This window comes from Triticum dicoccoides, chromosome 4B (assembly GCF_002162155.2).
Source record: "Triticum dicoccoides isolate Atlit2015 ecotype Zavitan chromosome 4B, WEW_v2.0, whole genome shotgun sequence".
Taxonomy (NCBI): domain Eukaryota; kingdom Viridiplantae; phylum Streptophyta; class Magnoliopsida; order Poales; family Poaceae; genus Triticum; species Triticum dicoccoides.
In genome coordinates this window covers 274,149,256-274,167,157 of record NC_041387.1, presented here as the reverse complement: position 1 = coordinate 274,167,157, position 17,902 = coordinate 274,149,256, and positions in this window count along the sequence as shown.

The following is a 17,902-nucleotide window of genomic DNA, read 5'->3' as shown; positions in this document are numbered from 1 at the left end:
CCCACACACACTAATACTCCATCTCACACAAACATGCTCTAGACGGAGCATTTGTTCCTACCACCCTTCATCCAACCTTACTCGTATGATAAACAATCACTTTAATTTACTTGCATAACATGGACAAATTCCACTTTACTTCAGTAGTCAGCAAACTAATCATATGTACCCTTATAAAAAAATGAGTTGGCGATGATGGTGTGCCTGCCATCTTGTAATACAGACCATATGATCTATATCTGATGCATAGTAAGCAAACTATGATAATTTTACAAAAGATACCCGCACATCTCTCCACATCCTTATCTCCCACAACCTCATTACTCAGCAATTAAAAAAGGAAGTCTCTGGAACAATCTAGCATGGTGGCCGCTGCCGCCTGCCAGCGCCGTCCATCTCCATGCCTCCGCCCATTCCGACCACCAGTCACCACCACGCTCCACTCCTCCTCGCCTTATCTCTCATCTTTCATTTTTTCGATGACATTCTCGAGATACCAGTTTTTTGATAAAATTCTCGAGATATCATTAGTTTTTCACATGGGATTACTCCTGCATGGGTCAATCACAACAGGTGTTTTGTAAAAAAATGCATATTGATGTTCCGTGCAATGCACGAGTATCTTGCTTGTAATTATATAACACAAATCATGAGCAGGAAGTGACATTTTTTTGACACAACCACGTTAACATGGCCACGTAAATCACTAGCTAAAGTAAATACCATTATACTTATATCCCGATGCAAAAGGTTGAGTACATGTCCAAAGAGTAGAGTCGCACACACACACTCTGTCTCTCAGAATCTCTCTCTCACACACACCCACCAGTTACGTGACGCCCACTTAAGCAGACACGTATGTTACAATTTGTGCACCCGCGGGTACACGTGATGCTGCACATTTATTTAAGCCGGAAGGCGAACCCAAACAGTAGTTGCATTCATTCCCCTCCTGCCGCCTCTTCTCTGTCGCCCGGTAGCCATGGCCCGACTGAAGGTAACAACATACGCCATACTCCCACCGGAGCGGCGCTTTAATATGGAAACTTTAGTGGTCATGCATGCATCTTTTTGTGCTAGCACTCCTATATAAGGGTTGGCCGGTCGCTTCCCGCGGACGTGCGCGGGTGGTGGAAGAGGAAGGAGAAGGGAAGAGGGTTGTGGAGTAATGTTCTTTACCAAAATTTCTTAGGAAACTGAGTGCAATAATTGAGTATTTTGCAAACTACCAGTACTACACCTGACACGGTTCAAAACCTATACTCTCTTGCCAGCACGCGCTTCCCGCGTGAAATGGTCAGCGTCGCCCTGGAGCGTCAGTGCCGCATTAGTGCCCGACCAGAGAGGAGGCGACCTCTCACTGGCGCCAGCTTTGAAGTGGCGTGATGGCCGAGAGAGCGCCGCTTCCCGATGCACGCGACTGCTCCACGTCGAGACTGGCCATAGGCCCTGTTTGGATCCATGGGTTAGAGCTAGTTTGAGCTAGTTGGGACTCAAATATCCCTAAAGTATCCAAGCATGAGGGTTTAAATTGGAGAAAGTTGCACCGAACCCACCAAAGAAAACTATCCCACCCAAGAGGTGCTAACTGGAGATAGTTCTCATTGGGACCACTGAAAAATCACTTTTCTCTCTCCATCAAGTGCATTTATTGTCAATCTAACCCTGTCACCCAAACACCTCTTTGGCTACAGTTAGTTCATGGTTAGTCGCGAGTTAGTCTAACCTCTAGCTAAGTTAGAGTATCAAACAGGAGCAGTATAGGACATGCAAGTTGCTCGAAGCATACAGTCAAATTCGTACGTGAAAGTTTTTTTTTCTTTTTGAAAACGGAACGTGAAACAAATTTTTTTAGAATGCTCTTGGCATGTCGCTAATAGGTGATGAGTTAACCGACCTCAATAGACGGCAAAAATGCCAGCCTGCCGCACTTTGATAGAGACGAGGAGGGAGAAGTGATACAGGCTGCTGGATTACTAGAGTTAGGTGTCGCACGGAAGCGAAGAAATATGGTGATAGCGTGGGTTAGCCATGTACTAGTATGATGTAACTACACTGGGCTGCCGTGTTTCGTACTCTTCCAGTCCACTATGGAGATGATTGGTTGATTTTATATCACTGAATAATATTAAATATTATGAGTGCAGACGCTCCACCATGAGGTTCCTTGCTCCTTGTCGGTCGTCGGGAATCTATGTTCTTCCACTCTATTTTTTTACATGAGCATTGTTCATCCTTTTGCCAACACGCGAGACATCTAACATCAAGGTACACATGTTATGCAAGGATCGTTCCATCTATATGAAGAACACGTGGGACTGGAACTACGAGACGGACATGTACACAGGAGTGGACGTATGAACCAGAGTAATGTAGCGTAGTAAGTGAAGTAGAAAGGCACAAATGGTATGTACATGCATGGCATATAGGGTGTGTTTGGTTGCGTTCTCGTCTCAGCATAGTTGTTCCCTCTTCATGCAAGCTTCTAGTGTATTTGTGCTAAACTAGTGTGGACTCATGCACCCTCCATACACTCTACCAAACACCCAAAAGTAGGTCAATAAGGGAACTCTTGGGCGACACTTGTCTCTTACTACGTACTACCACTAAATGTTGTACGTGCAATGCACGGTGATGTTATGGAGTACGTGCCTAAGTACTCTACTACTACATTAGTTGGAGGCACATATTAACTTTTATATTTGTTTACGTGTATGCCTCGAGACCTTCCAACTAGACATGTCTTTCTCTCCAGGTCACAGTTTGTATCGTTCATAACACTAAGTACTACTACGTGTGGTCTTCGACCCAGAAGTGGAAGAAGTGGAGACGCTCCACCACGCTGTTTTTTACGCTAGGCTCTACCACGCTATTTTTTTACGCTGGGCTCTACCACGTTGTTCATGTCCCACTCCTTTCGTTGACGTGTGGGACATCCAACATGTGTCGTGTTTGGCACTCTTCGTCGTAAGAGTCGAAATGCTAGCATTCATCAGAAATAAAAAATAATTATAAATCAGCAGTGATACTATTTTTTTAGAACCAATCAGAAGTGAGACTATACCACGCGGTTTCCTTGCTCCTTGATATCGGAAAGAATACTTCCGTTCGCCAACATGTGGGACGTCAACCATCCTGGTCCACTTGCCATGCACGTAGAACTGCAAGGGAGAGTCGCCCCGGTCGTCACGCCATAGTAACAATGACTAATGAGCCGTCAAATCACAGGCCCACTTCCCACTTTGAAGTTGCTAGGACAAAGGAACCATCATGACTTCGTTGAATTCCGCTTCTTGAAGAAAACTGCTATACCAGCAGTACTGCTAGCTACAGTAGTTACTCCAACAGAGGCCTCCTTTCGTTCATAGGATAGGAATTTTATAGGAATATGAAAATCATAGGAAGTGAGATGACATGCATCTCAATTCCTATAGAGAAAGAGATGCCATTTGACGCATAGGATAGGAATTTTTCCATTTAGTCTAGGCTAATGTACTGGTAATTTGCTCTAAAAAGTACAGTAGTAACTAGTAGTACTCGTACATGCTCGTATTACACAGAAACGCACACTAACTACTAGTACTACTACTTCTCACATGCTGGCCACACGCCGTCGTTCTCCTTCCCGGCTTTGTCGGCGACACCCCACCGTGCTTGGATCTCCGCCGACCTCTCCGCAGCAACGCTGCGTCCTTTTCTTTCTTGCGGCGGCAGGCCTCCCTTTTCTTGAGTGCTTTCTGACTTTTCCGCTCCCTCTGTGCGGCTTTGGCCGCCTCTTGCTCTACCACCCATTCGTCCTTGGCATCTTCAAATTCCTCCCACATAGTTGTGAGGTCGCGAGCGGCGATGAACTCGGCACGGCGGGATGCCATCACTTCCCTACCATTTTGTGTGCGGTCGTGGGCGGCGAGGAACTCAGCACGGTGGGATGCCATTGCTGCCTTACCGGTTAGTGTGCAGCGCGGTGGCATGAACGACGCCTGGTAAGAGCTCTGGGGTGGAGTGGCCGGACAACCGTATAGTGCATTGGTTTGTCAAGAGCTCAAGGACAGAAGATGAAGGAAATTTGGATTCCCCTTCAATCCTGGTCATTTAACTAGACGTGTCTTTCTCTCCAGGTTGCACTTTGTATCGTTCATACCAATAAGTACTACTACGTGTGGTCTCCGACCCAGAAGTGGAAGAAGTGGAGACGCTCTACCACGCTATTTTTTTACGCTGGGCTCTACTATGCTGTTCATGTCCCACTCCTTTCGCTGGCGTGTGGGACATCCAGCACGTGCCGTGTTTGGCACTCTTTGTCATAAGAGTTGAAATGCTAGCATTCATCAGAAATAAAAAATAATTATAAATCAGTAGTGATACTATTTTTTTGAGAACCAATCAGCAGTGATACTATACCACGCGGTTTCCTTGCTCCTCGATATCGGAAAGAATACTTCCGTTCGCCAACATGTGGGACGTCGATCATCCTGGTCCACTGGCCATGCACGCAGAACTCCAAGGGAGAGTCACCCCGGTCGTCGCGCCGCAGTAACAATGACTAATGAGCTGTCAAATCACATGCCCACTTCCCACTTTGAAGTTGCTCGGACGAAGGAACCGTCATGACTTCGTTGAATTCCGCTTCTTGAAGAAAACTACTATACCAGCAGTACTACTAGCTACAGTAGTTACTCCAACAGAGGCCTCCTTTCGTTCATAGGATAGGAATTTTATAGGAATATGAAAATCATAGGAAGTGAGATGACATGCATCTCAATTCCTATAGAGAAAGAGATGCCATTTGATGCATAGGATAGGAATTTTTCCATTTAGTCTAGGCTAATGTACTGGTAATTTGCTCTAAAAACTACAGTAGTAACTAGTAGTACTGGTACATGCTCGTATTACACAGAAACACACACTAACTAGTACTACTACTTCTCATATGCTGGCCAGACCCCGTCGTTCTCCTTCCCGGCTTTGTCGGCGACACCCAACCGTGCTTGGATCTCCGCCGACCTCTCCGCAGCAGTGCGTGCGTCCTTTTATTTCTTGCGACGGCAAGCCTCTATTTTCTTGAGTGCTTTCTGACTTTTTCCGCTCCCTCTGTGCGTCTTTGGCTGCCTCTTGCTCTACCGCCCATTCGTCCTTGGCATCTTCAAATTCCTCCCACATAGTTGTGAGGTCGCGAGCGGCGATGAACTCGGCATGGCGGGATGCCATCGCTTCCCTACCATTTTGTGTGCGGTCGTGGGCGGCAAGGAACTTGGTGCGGCGGGATGCCATCGCTGCCTTACCGGTTAGTGTGCGGCGCGGTGGCATGAACGACGCCTGGTGAGAGCTCTTAGGTGGAGTGGCCGGACAACCGTATAGTGCATTGGTTTGTCAAGAGCTCAAGGACAGTAGATGAAGGAAATTTGGATTCCCCTTCAATCCTAGTCATTTATTACCGAGTATTGGCGGTCATCGAACTTGTCTTGATAGCTCAATTTGATCGTTGTATATGAGATATGGTGATTATACGGCCACTGGCTCAGCGTATAGCTCCGTATTTGTCTAGTTGACAAGTCAAACAGTCCGCATGCGCCTCATCAGCTCGTGTTCTTTATCTATCTACGCGGGCCTACCTGTCAATGGAGAAAGAAATACTGTAAAAACCAAAATTACGCGTATGTGGGGAATCAAACCACGGACTCGTCGCTGCAACGCACCCTTGTCAGCCAAATAAAAATGAAATACTTCGCGTCAGACACTCACGCTCATGCTGTCAAAGTGTGCTAATGCATGCACGTCGCCCTCTAAATCAAAGTCCTGCTCATGGCGCAACGCAAACGGTGAGCCCATCACCTGCGTGCGCCGGCGGTGCCTGACATTATTGTTTAGACATTTGATGGATGCCTACGCGAATGCTGAGCATGTAATCTCCTGGCTCAACACCAACGGTCATACTCGGAGCGCCTTGCTCATGTATATCGTCCATCACAACGACAATCTATAAAACAGCCTAGCTAGAGAGGGTACTATGGTAGTATGGTACGGAGTATGTACTATCGTGAGCGACTGATCTTAGTGCCACTGCACACCGAAACCCCTTCCACCGCTAGTGCGCGCTTCCCGCCTAAAACGGTCACCGTCTCTCTAGAACATCAATGCCACATTCACCGGACTTAACTGTAGGTGCAATTGGTGTGTCACTGACATGCGGGCCAGATGCCTGTTGGGCCCACATGTCAGTAACCCAATGAATCTGCAGTTAAGTCACTGAAGCAGCGTCCTCATTCACGCTCGACGAACCTACTCTGGCGCCAGTTGTCCATCCGTCTGCCGCGGCTCATTACCATTCGCCCGCTATATTAACTTGAGCCCCAGCTCCCAGCCATAGACAAAGACCCACACTTATTCTCCTCCGGTCCCTTCCTTCTGTCGGAACCACTCCAACCATGGCCTCCTGGTGCTTCGAAGCTCTCTTGGACATATTGTTGTAGGAGCAGACCAAAGACATCGGCAGCTCCGCTCCGGGCACGCTCCAAAGCTCTCTTCAACGTACTGTCGCAGGAGCAAACGAAGGAGATCGCCGGCACCCCCCCAGCCGCCCTCCACCGCCACGACCATGAAGCCGGCACGCGTGCGCGGGCACAGCCGACAGCAAGGAAGAGTAGTACATGGTAGGTCGCCGCCGCTCTGGTCCCAGGAAGGCCACCGCTACTCCACTCAGTCGACGCCAAGCTTGGTGGGGTAAACATCGGCGGCCGATTAGCCGCTTGACGGCGACGTGGAGGCGGAAATCTTCAGAACCTTGTGCTTCGGAGGTGGAGGTTATCGAGGCTGATAAGGAGGAGGCAAATGCAATGGCCATCTTTCTCGGGCTCATGGCCGGACATGGTGGTCGGGCGTTGGCGATTGTTTAGATTAGGTTTACAGTAGGTTTTAGTACGCTTTGTGCGAAATATGTAATGAATTTCGTCCAGTTTGTAGGAAAAGTTTTCGAAATGTAATGAATTTCATTCGGTTAATTTGAAATTTGCTTTGTTTGCACGAATTTCGTCCGGTTAGTTCATATAGTTGTCGAAAGGTATGCGTCCAGCATCGGATGGCATCCATCAGTGTCCTCAGACAAATGCCGGTGTAAATTTGTGGGTCAGCACTAGAGATGTCCTAACTATCATGCTATAAGCAGTAATAGTCCTCCATTATTTGGGATGGAACAGTTATCCCTTGATCAAAATCAGATCCGCGGTGTTTCGCACTCCTCCCGTGTAAGAGTGTAAACTCTTGCTTACATAAAAATGGAGCAAGTGGACGGCACTGTAACACGTCATATCACTCGAACTAGCCCACCTAACAAGCGAAAGCACCGACCTCGTCATTTTGTTCTGGATTTCTATCGATCGATTGCGTGAAAATGTTACGCTTCGCAAGTTCTAAAGGAAAAGGTGTCACACTTACGACTCGTACGCGTCACACCCACGACAGTCCGGCTCGCACGCCGCTCACCAGAGGGGACACGCGTTGTCTTGCAATTTCACTGACATGTGGGACTGTAATTGCATAAACCGTTGATAGCCGAAATCTAATCGCTCGGCGGGCGTCGGCTGAGAAGAGAGAAACGGGGGAGGGAGAAGAGATCGCCTGCCCGCCGCTCATGGACTCCAAGAAATATATGGTGATAATGTGAGGTGGGCCATGGTGGAGTCCGGACCACTTCCGGAGCCCGCTCTAACCACCCTGCCCCTCAAGACGCCAGCTGCCCGCCGCATGCATGCATAGAAAGTACTAAAAAACTGGGCTATAAGGCCTTGTACAATGGGAGATGCTTAGGGAAGATGCTTAGAGAAATAAACCAGGCTTTTGTTAAGCACCGGTGCTTACTTGTACAGGATAAATGCTTAACTAAGCGTCTATCCTGTAGAAATAGGCACCGGTGCTTAAGAGAATCCTGGTTTATTTTCCTAAGCATCTCCCATTGTACAAGGCCTAAGCCCGCTTATGTGGAGGAGAGAGAGGCATTGACAAAGTCAAGGAGTGGGCTCCACAAGATCCCATCTCTACACGTGCTCTAGGTATAAAAATAATAATTCTAAAAAAGGCATAACAAACAATTGTGTCTAAAAAAAGAAAGATAAAAAACATTTGAGAGGAAATAGATAGAGAGAAAATGAGAAAAAGTTGTAACCTTATAGTCAACAGTATGGTAGCATTACATGAGGAAGGAGGGAGTGGCGCACATGCCAAGTTCACTGGTCTATCGTTTTTCACACTCCTCCATCGTAACAGTGGAGACAATAGCTTTCATAAAAAATAAACAATGAATACTTGTTGCTCGTCCTCTATATCGGAAAGAATACTTTCATTCGCCGACATGTGGGACGTCGACCATCCTGGTCCACCTGCCATGCACAAAATTATCCTGGTCTACCCCGGTCGTATCGCAGGCCCAACCTTTCCCACCGTAAGTTGTTCGGATGAAGGAACCATCATGACTTCGCTGAATTCCGCTTCTTCAAGAAAACTTACTGTACCCGCTATACTGCTACCACACGCAAAGACTGGACGGCACTATACCACGTCATATCACTGAAACCCACTAGGCCAAACTAGGCCGCCTAGGTCATCTATTTTGGAACGAAGGGAGTACGTCTCTGCACTGCTATGATTTTGTGTTGTACGTCTCTGTACTTTGCTACAATTTTCCTACCCTATGAACCAAATGAGGCCTGGATGTATCTGTGTCGACTATTTTCTGTTCGATCGCTAAGCCTACAATTTTTGGAGCTAGGGCTATTGGTCGATCGATGATGGATAAGTATAAGCATACCACGAGCTCATCAGCCCCAACATTTCTCTTTGGTGAGTGTTTTGCAAGTACTATAGCTCACACAGTAGCTAGCCTACTAACACCAAGAATCATCAAACAAGCCCCGTTGATATGATAAACAGTTCAAACTTACATCTAAGCATGCCATATATTACATCAAAATATGGTGAGGATACATCTGTTTCCATAACTCGGAGAGGGTTCGCATGATTCACTATCAAACAAAAGTAGCAAGTACCGCCCACACAAGACAGTGCACTAGCACTAAGATGGTTTGATAACACGCATCGTTCTGGTAATTAAACATAGGGCAATGCAAACTACCCTGAAGGATTAGCGCGACCAACTATTTCTTATCATCGATCTCTCGGGCAATGACCACAGCACGGACAGCGGCATGGGAATCGATCTCTAGGGCGATGTCCATAGGACTGATCGCGACATCAGAATCGATCTCTGGGGCGAAGTCCACAGGATGGACAGCGGCATCGGAATCGATCTCAGGGGCAATGCCAACAGGACGGGCTGCGACATCTGAATCATCAAGGACGTCCACCGGCACCTGCACAACCCTAACATATTAGCAAGAACATTGCAAATAATCAAAAACCACAACTATTGTAATAAGCCATTATTTTTTACCTTGTGCAGCTCACCGTGGGATCTCATCCCTCCGGGGCCATCTCCCCATCCTCGATGGGGGCCATCACCTTGCCAGGGGAATACCGCTTCTCAACAGTGACTATCTCCTCAAACTCGGCCTTGAGCCTCGCATAGGTGGCCATTAGAGTTCCTAGGGTAGGCACGGTGGACCCCTTGCTGTTCTTCCAACTTTCTTTGAGGAGTTTGTCCGCCAACGTCGTCAACTCTTTGGCCAGTGCTTGTTTCTTGGAGTTCTTCATCTCCATGGGTTGGCCCGCCAACCTGGTCAACTCGTTTGTCGGTGCTCGCTTCCTGGAGATCGCTGTCTCCAGTGGGTTGTCCGCCGGCAACTCTTTGCCTAGTGCTCCAGGATCCATCAATGAACTGACAAACAAAAACTAATCGAAAGGAAACCACAATCGCAATGAAAACGAGAAAAGAATAGGATGTGAGAATTGGTCGGTGCTTCGCAAAAAGAAGATTCTTGGAATGAAAATATAGCATCATAACTGATTCGCCCATCTTTCCTTCGTCGGTACAGAAGAAAAATGGCAGAAGTGAGTAGCCTGGAGTGAGGTTTTCTTCAAGAAAGGGAAGAAAGGGCTTGAACGAGCGCTTCATTGAAATGATGGTTGCTTCGTCCTGTCCAACTTGGAGGCCACCTTACCACTGCTGGTAAAGGTGTGGGTTTTGTGATATGAGGGGTCATGAAGGCCACATCGGGGTGACAGGTGAGTCTCGACTGTAGCACCTCACTGTGATTTGGTGGATGGCACGCGGGCCCGGATGCTTTGAAATGTCCCGCATGTAGATAGAGCAGCTAGTCATATAGGAGTTGTCAATACTTGTGCACCGCGACCAAGGCAGAGAGGAAAATGAGAGAACTACATAATTAATGCATGAGTTTAATTAGGGTAGCTTTGTAAAGTACGAGATACATTCCTCCAATTGCAAAATGCCTTGGTTCATGAGATTTGAGATTTGAGCCCTATAAACCGGAAGGGAGGGAGTACTGCACGCGGTGTAGTCTAGTCACTTGTTCAAATCTCTAGAAAGGCAAATACTCCTTTTCGGTTTACAGGGCTATACTACTCCCTCAATCTAGGTGTGTAAGACTAGCCACAATGGTGAGTAACATACGCATATCCCTAGACTTTGTTACTGCCTTCATAGTGGGTAGTAACATAAGTGTGGTAACATGCAAAGCTTCATTTATTAGGTTATAGACTCATATTGCATTGGGGCATGTGATGTTACAGTAACTAGCTAAGTTACTATAACTACATCTCTCCTCATTAACTCACTGCCACATAAGCAAATTTGCTGAGTTGGACTCGATGTTACTGCTGAAGTTACTCCCACTGTGGCTAGTCTAAGTCATCTTACGAAAACCAAATAGTCCCAAAGCACTTAGGCGTGGTGCATTAACTTCTACCTTGTTTCTTGTTTCTTGACATATCAACCAATAAGAGATGAGAGGTGTGCATGGTCTTAATGACTTGAAGTGGCTAGTTCATTGCATGCAATGCTATTAATTAGCAAATAAGCATTGGTGACACCAGGAGGAAACGGTGCTAAGCACGTGGACCTATGCAGAATGAGTATCAACGAATGGATGATGGAGTTTAATTGTTAAACAATTCAATGAAGGAAGCTTAGATACAAATTCAACGACATACTCACCTAGACGGAGGGAGTAGAAAGTACTAGTACTACAATAGCGGGCTCAAATAGCAATTTTGCCTCATGCAAGAGCCTGGCTACTACTCCTATATGCATGCTCCAAGGCATCACAACACGTGAGCGTTCGCAACTGCCACGTTCAGGTTGCGCTTGGCTCTTCGCCTCTTCAAGAAGACGAACAATGATGTTACTCCTACTTCTACAGTATCGAATCCACTGCTGCATGTCCATCCACCTCGTGCGGGAGGGATAGCGTGTAGCAAAAGCTTCTACTTACTGCTCCTGCCTTTGCGTCTATGATAGGTGTGCCCAACAGGTGGTTGGCCCTCCTGTCATGCTGCCAAAGGCAGGTGCAGTTAAGGCATCGGAGCTCAGTCCGCGAGGGAGAGGGCATTCTAGTAATCAAATTTCTCGGTCTTGTACGAGTTGACGCGACACATCAAAGCACTGCACTCGATATAAGTCTTTTTACACATTTCAAATGGACTACAACATACGGATGTATGTTGACATATTCTGCTTCGTATGTAGTCCCTTGTTGCAATCTCTAAAAAGACTTATATTTGGAAACGGAGGGAGTACAACGCATTCATGCATGCCGTGACTTTCGTTTTGATACTTGCATGTGTTGATTTGATGCACCTTGCCAAATTTTGACTATAAATTTAACTAACCAAATTTTCATGCATGTCACAACAAATTACGGGACTTTTTGGATTGTGACTATGTTTTTCTTATGTTGCCACATTATTATTCCCATACTTGCCGCACTTGCCTAACTTGAGTTGCTCAAATTGGTAGACACACTTTGGCTTGCCTAAGGGAATCTTGCCACAATTTTTGTGTCTATGACATGTGGGGTTCACTGCTAATAAAAGAATTCTTGTCTTAGGTCTGGCTAATAAAAAAAACTTATATTTAGGAACGGAGGGAGTAGAAAATATAAATAATAATGCATGTTGGTGCAACCCACGTTTCCGCTAATTTTAGCCGTGGGGTTGTTCACAATTTTTACGAGGGGGTGGTTGTTCATTTAATGGAGGGACTTGTAGTACCAGACTTGAATGATACAAAGTGCGACCTGGCACACCGTAACACCACTTGGAACAAGCAGGTAGCTATCTCAAAAAACAATCAACAACTAAAAAAACGCGACCTGGCATGTAGTAGTACACAATTTTAAACGATTGTTTTGATGGAGTGAAAAAGGAAAACTACCCCACTACATATATATAGCCCGGAGCCTCCGCGCTTGCTTGCTAGGGTTGCTCTATTCACACACTCTCATCCTCTATAGATCTAAACAAGATAAGGGTAGTAACACTGTCTTTCTCCATTCAAAAAACACTGTCTTTCTATCCTCACCGCTGGTTATAGTTCCGGACGTATCCCCCTCTGTCGGTGAAGGGGAGGAGGGGCAGCATTTAGTCTGTCGTCGACAGCGAGGGAGGAGACCCACTGTCGGTCGCACCGTTATCTCTGGCTGAGCGCCGGCGTGGGAGGTCCTCCTATCCCTTCGTCGTTTCCTGTGGGCGGATCCTGCCTCCCGCCGGCCACCTATCCACATCCCGACGACCTTCAGGTATATCTTCGTTCAAAACCGCCTTAGCTCTATTTCCCCAGCTCGCTACGTCGCTACATGTGCATGATTTTCTACCACTCAGCCCCTCTCGATCGGATGGTCCAATGTCACCTATTTTTTTCTTCTATTGTTAGAGGTAAAGCTACTTCAATGAGTCGAATCTTGTACTCCCTCCGTCCGAAAATACTTGTCATTGAAATGGATGTATCTAGATGTATTTTAGTTCTAGACACATCCATTTTGATGACAAGTAATTCCGGACGAAGGGAGTACTTGGTTCAAACAAGAAATAAAGTGGGGGTGGGGGAATTTAGTATGTACATCAGACATGGTACAAACAGGAAGGAAAGGGGGTGAAAGTAGTACAGACTGGTCATCCAACTGGTCTCTTGGTCGAAAAGGGAAATATAGGGGTAACGCTGTACACAGTGGTATGACCAGGACTAGATTTTCTATCCACACATAGGAGTAGGTGGCTAGATTGAACAAAAATGGGACCAACCCAGATATGTTTCTTGGATGTTTGTGTCTCAGGGCAACAAACTATGAATCACCACTTTATGCCCCTGTTTACGTACATGGTGCTGGACTGCTGGTGCACCCACTGTCCCATGCCCTTATACCAAATATTTAGATGTTCTTAATCTAATGTCCCTGGTAAAAATGAAACCATGCCACTGGTATGAGCCATGACAAGTTTAGCCAAATATTTTTTCCTGTAATTGTTTGAGTTTCTGACTGTTTCCTCTGTTCCTTTTTGTGCAAACAGGGATATCCAATTCACCTGGTTGCTATTGTGACCTTTTGGTGCACTGCACAAAACTCTTCTTAAAAGAAGTGACTTTGTGTTGTTTAACTAGAATATCAGAATGGAACAGTTGGTTCATTTTGGTGGAACTGCACAAAGGGAGATCTGTGTTCGAATCCTCATCATCCATATTGGCGCCATAACCTTCCTTTAGGTAAGAATGATATTTAATGCATGTGTTCATCTCTATTTTCCGACTGCCATGAGAAAATAATGTTATTCTTTACTAGTACACTTGTACTCCCTCACTACAAAACCAATTCTGAATTAGAAGGCCAATCATGTACTTGGTTTCACCAACTGGTGAGGAGAAAGAGAAACAGAGCATGAAGAGGAAGAGGAAGAAGAATAAACAGTGCCAAGGCGATCTTGCTGAATCCAGAGGCCTCAGTCGAGGCCATTCAAGGGCTCCGGCAATGACTACCTTACATGTGAGACGATCCTCCAGGGAGCCCTTCCACTTCTGCGGTCTCACTTAATTAATTAGGAGTACTTAAGTACCACCAATTTATTGATGCCTAATTTTCCTGTCGGAGTTAAACAAATGTTTAGTAGGACCCTATGCTGAATCATGACGTGTGTATGTTTGTCTATGGAGGTGAATCATGTGGTGGAGCAGGGAGGGAATATTATTAGTGTCATGACATAATAGTGCTATTGTTTTGCATGTCAATTTATTGCCATTGGTTCAATGAGGAAATGTTTTGCGTATTGTCCATCATGAATTTGATGCTACTATTTGAGTAATATGCTAATGTCTTCCTATCCTTTCTCACTAAGCTAATGAAGGTTTCACCTTGTTCCTACTTGTGCAAACATGGATCATGTTGTGCCAATCATACATTTTAGTGGAACTATACAAGACAATACAATGAACTGCATCCCAGCCAGTGCTTTAACTCTGCTGGAAGTTCTTGATAATCTTTCGATATAATCTCAGCACTGGTAAACAAGAGTGATTTCAACCATACATTTGAAGTGCACAAAAATATATATACTATCATGTGATTCCAGTGAGTGCTTTATCATCTCTTATGGGACTACATGAGTGCTTTATCATCTCCTAAGGCCTTCATCCATATTAGTTTGTCGTCATCTCTATTTTTATCGTGCTACTGTCATGAGAAACTCCTTTATCTTTGCACGTTAAAGTTTTGCAACCTATGATAAATGGCAATGCTTTGAGTGTTGAGCTAATTGGCACTAATTAAATAAACTAATACCTCTCTTTAAGCAAGACTACTATGTTGCTAACTTTACCCATTAAGATAATGAGGGTGCTTCTATTTGTTAGTGTATGTTTCATCAACTAGTCTCACTATTACAGTAATCTCACTCTCTCAGTATATGTGCCAACAGGGATGGTCGATTTTGGTGGAACTGCACAAAAACTTTGGGTGCTTCATTGCCTCGACAGCTTCCATCCTTTCCTATCAGTCGCTAATCTCGGCTTGCTTTCTTCCTTCGCTGTCAATCGCTTCGCTTATCTCAGCTTCCAGTCAAAGGAAATAGTAATTCATATGCTACCTCACACAGGTTGGTACTAGTCTTTATCCTGATTATTGTGCTTGTCATGTATTGATAATTTGGTATTGTGCTACTGTTTGCCGATTTTATAAAGGAGTAACTTGGAGCCTAAACTCGCAGGAAAATCATTGCATTAGGTGATTTCAGTATAACTGCACAAAATGATCAGATGGACAGATACTTATGCTGCTGCCATGTACTCCAAAGTTCGCTTAGACAAGCATCGATGTTGACAAGAAGTGCCTATATATTCATTCGAGTATCAACTGGCGTCAACCAGATGTCAAACTCCCAAGTATTAGGAGAGTGAACGACAAAAATATTGCTTGGCGCATAGCCCAGAAGAACACAGTCCAGTCTTTGGTCCCAACTTGTGCCTTTTGGTTATTGGCAGATATGGTAGCGAACTGTGTGGCATGGAGTCTAAAGATTCTAGACAAGTTGGTTGACGCGTATATTTATATGGCACTTAATCAGTCTGCACACCAGGGATGCTCCATTTCAGTTGAACTGCACAAAAAATTTCGGTGGTTCATTTTCTCAACCACCTCCTTTCTCGTCTGCAATGTAGAATTATGGTGAGCTACAGGACCAACATGAGCCAGTAAACTAGTTGGATGAAAGTAGTGGCCAAGTTGCTCAAACCTCGCTTGGCACGGGGCCACTATTTGAGGATAAACCTACAAGCAAAGTTCAGATTGTCTGTGCTGCCTCTTATGTACTCGAAAGTTTACTCATACAAGAACTAATTTTAGAAAGAAGTAGCTACGACTGAACACCATTTACCAGTTTTTACCCTAGGTAACTAAAGTTTGTCCATGGATCACATTGGTTGTGATCTCAATCATTTGGATGCATAAACATACTGAACATGTGTATATCTGAATCTTTTTCTGAATTATGTATGAATATTGTCATGTGATCTATCAATCATTTGGATGCATAGATATGCGGAGCTTGTGTATATATGAATCTTTTGAGTTGTTGATAGTGAATGTTGGCTATAAATATGAACATGTCCTGTGAACCTGAGTTTGATACGAATGTTTACCTTTTGCGTTGTATTTGTGTGTGAACTTGTCAGTATGCCAACTATGGGGTATGTGATGTGTGGGTGTCAACGACACACCTTCTTCTCGAGAAGAATTGCACCTGCTTTGTTAGGGTAGCAATGGCGCATCAGCTCTTTTTAATCCTTTTATTACTCTGTCTTCCCCTCTCCCCCCCTCAACCCCTGCCGTAATGTTTTCGACCTCAAAACAAACATAGTACTGCGTTGTTTTTTGGGGCTTGATGAAAAATCGAGTGCTGGTTTATGTAGGTTGGCCCGCCCAGCAAAGGGCTGCTGGTCCACCACGACGGACTGGGAGGCTAAAAATACAAGTTGTATGGTGGAGAGGCAAGTAAAAAATGCTATCGAGAGCTATCCACTGAAGAAAAAAATCGCTCCTGATGTGCTTCTTCAGTCGTGCCACCGGCCCCCTCTTTAATCTAGTTCGCCCGGGGATCTGGTATCATTTTTTCCAGAGGGCAACAAGTATCAGCTAGGCCTAGGTTTTGTATTTTAACATGCGTAGCCCACGACATACGGAGACAGTGGTTTCAACTTATTTTTTGAGGTTCATATCAGCCTATGGGCTTTTTCTTAAAGATCGGCAACCCAATGTATTTTTTAATAAAATGCAGGTCTCTGTTCTATTTATCTATATATAATGTTGTGTCCAATTTATGTTTTCCCTTCTAACCATATTATATATATTTATATTATTACTATTATCGTATATTTTATAGGGACTTATATATACATTATCAAAACATCCCACGTGTTATTAACTTATAAGAGTAAATGTTTAACGGAAGTTGGCCAGGAAAATCCTGGTTGTTTTTGACTCACAGGCAAGGAAAATCCTGGTGATTGCGTAAAAAAGCTTGCGAAGATTTTAAGGACCAATTTAGTAATAACGCACTCATTTTTATTTTGAGCTATAACTCGCTAATTTTTTAATTATATATATATAATGTGCCTCTCTGGTTTATTCTTTGATATTAATTGCTCCTTCTAACATAACATTATATATATAACGAGCCCAGCTAATTCGTGTATTTCAAGGAAGTGCAAATGGTCTGGGATTTCTTAGAAAATATAAATGGGCATGATTGTCGTGAAATTATTTGTTCACGCAGCCCAGTAAATGGACTGGACATTCTAGAAAACATGGGTTAAATATATGCCACATTTTTGCAGGCTGACATGCGGGCCAATAGGTCGAAGCCTACGTAGGACATTGTCAACTTGGTCAACAAATGATTGTGACATCCAGAGCCATTGGATTTATATCCAACGACCGGCATGCACCTTCAATCTCTCGTCTTCTTCCTCCAGCGTCGCCGGGACCGCCTGGTCCGGCCTCCGGCGGCTAGCGGCTCTGCTTAGCACACATCGCTGCAAAGCGCTACCCCACCGCCGGCCAGGCTATCCCTTCACCCCTCGACACCTCCTGTTATTCTCCACAGACTGCAGCCCCATGCCGCAACAGAACCAGTTATAACCCTTCTCCTCCTCTCAATATGCGACTCCACTTCCGTGTCTTCCCATCTCCGAGTCGTTCCCGTCCGGGGCCTCACCGTCATCCACCGCCTCGCTGCACTCGCTGCGGCGTGGTCAAAAAACGAGAGTCATCGAAAGAGAACTGTACGTGAAGAGCCTGGCGGCTGGGACCCACGAGGTCCATGGTCGCAAGCAAGGAAAGTTTCTCCTTATTAAGCTGAAAAAATGTTTCCTCCACCTAACAGCTGGGACCCACCGGCTGTATCTTCGCACGGAAGGAAGTGCCTCCTTATTTTGCGAAAAAAAGTATTC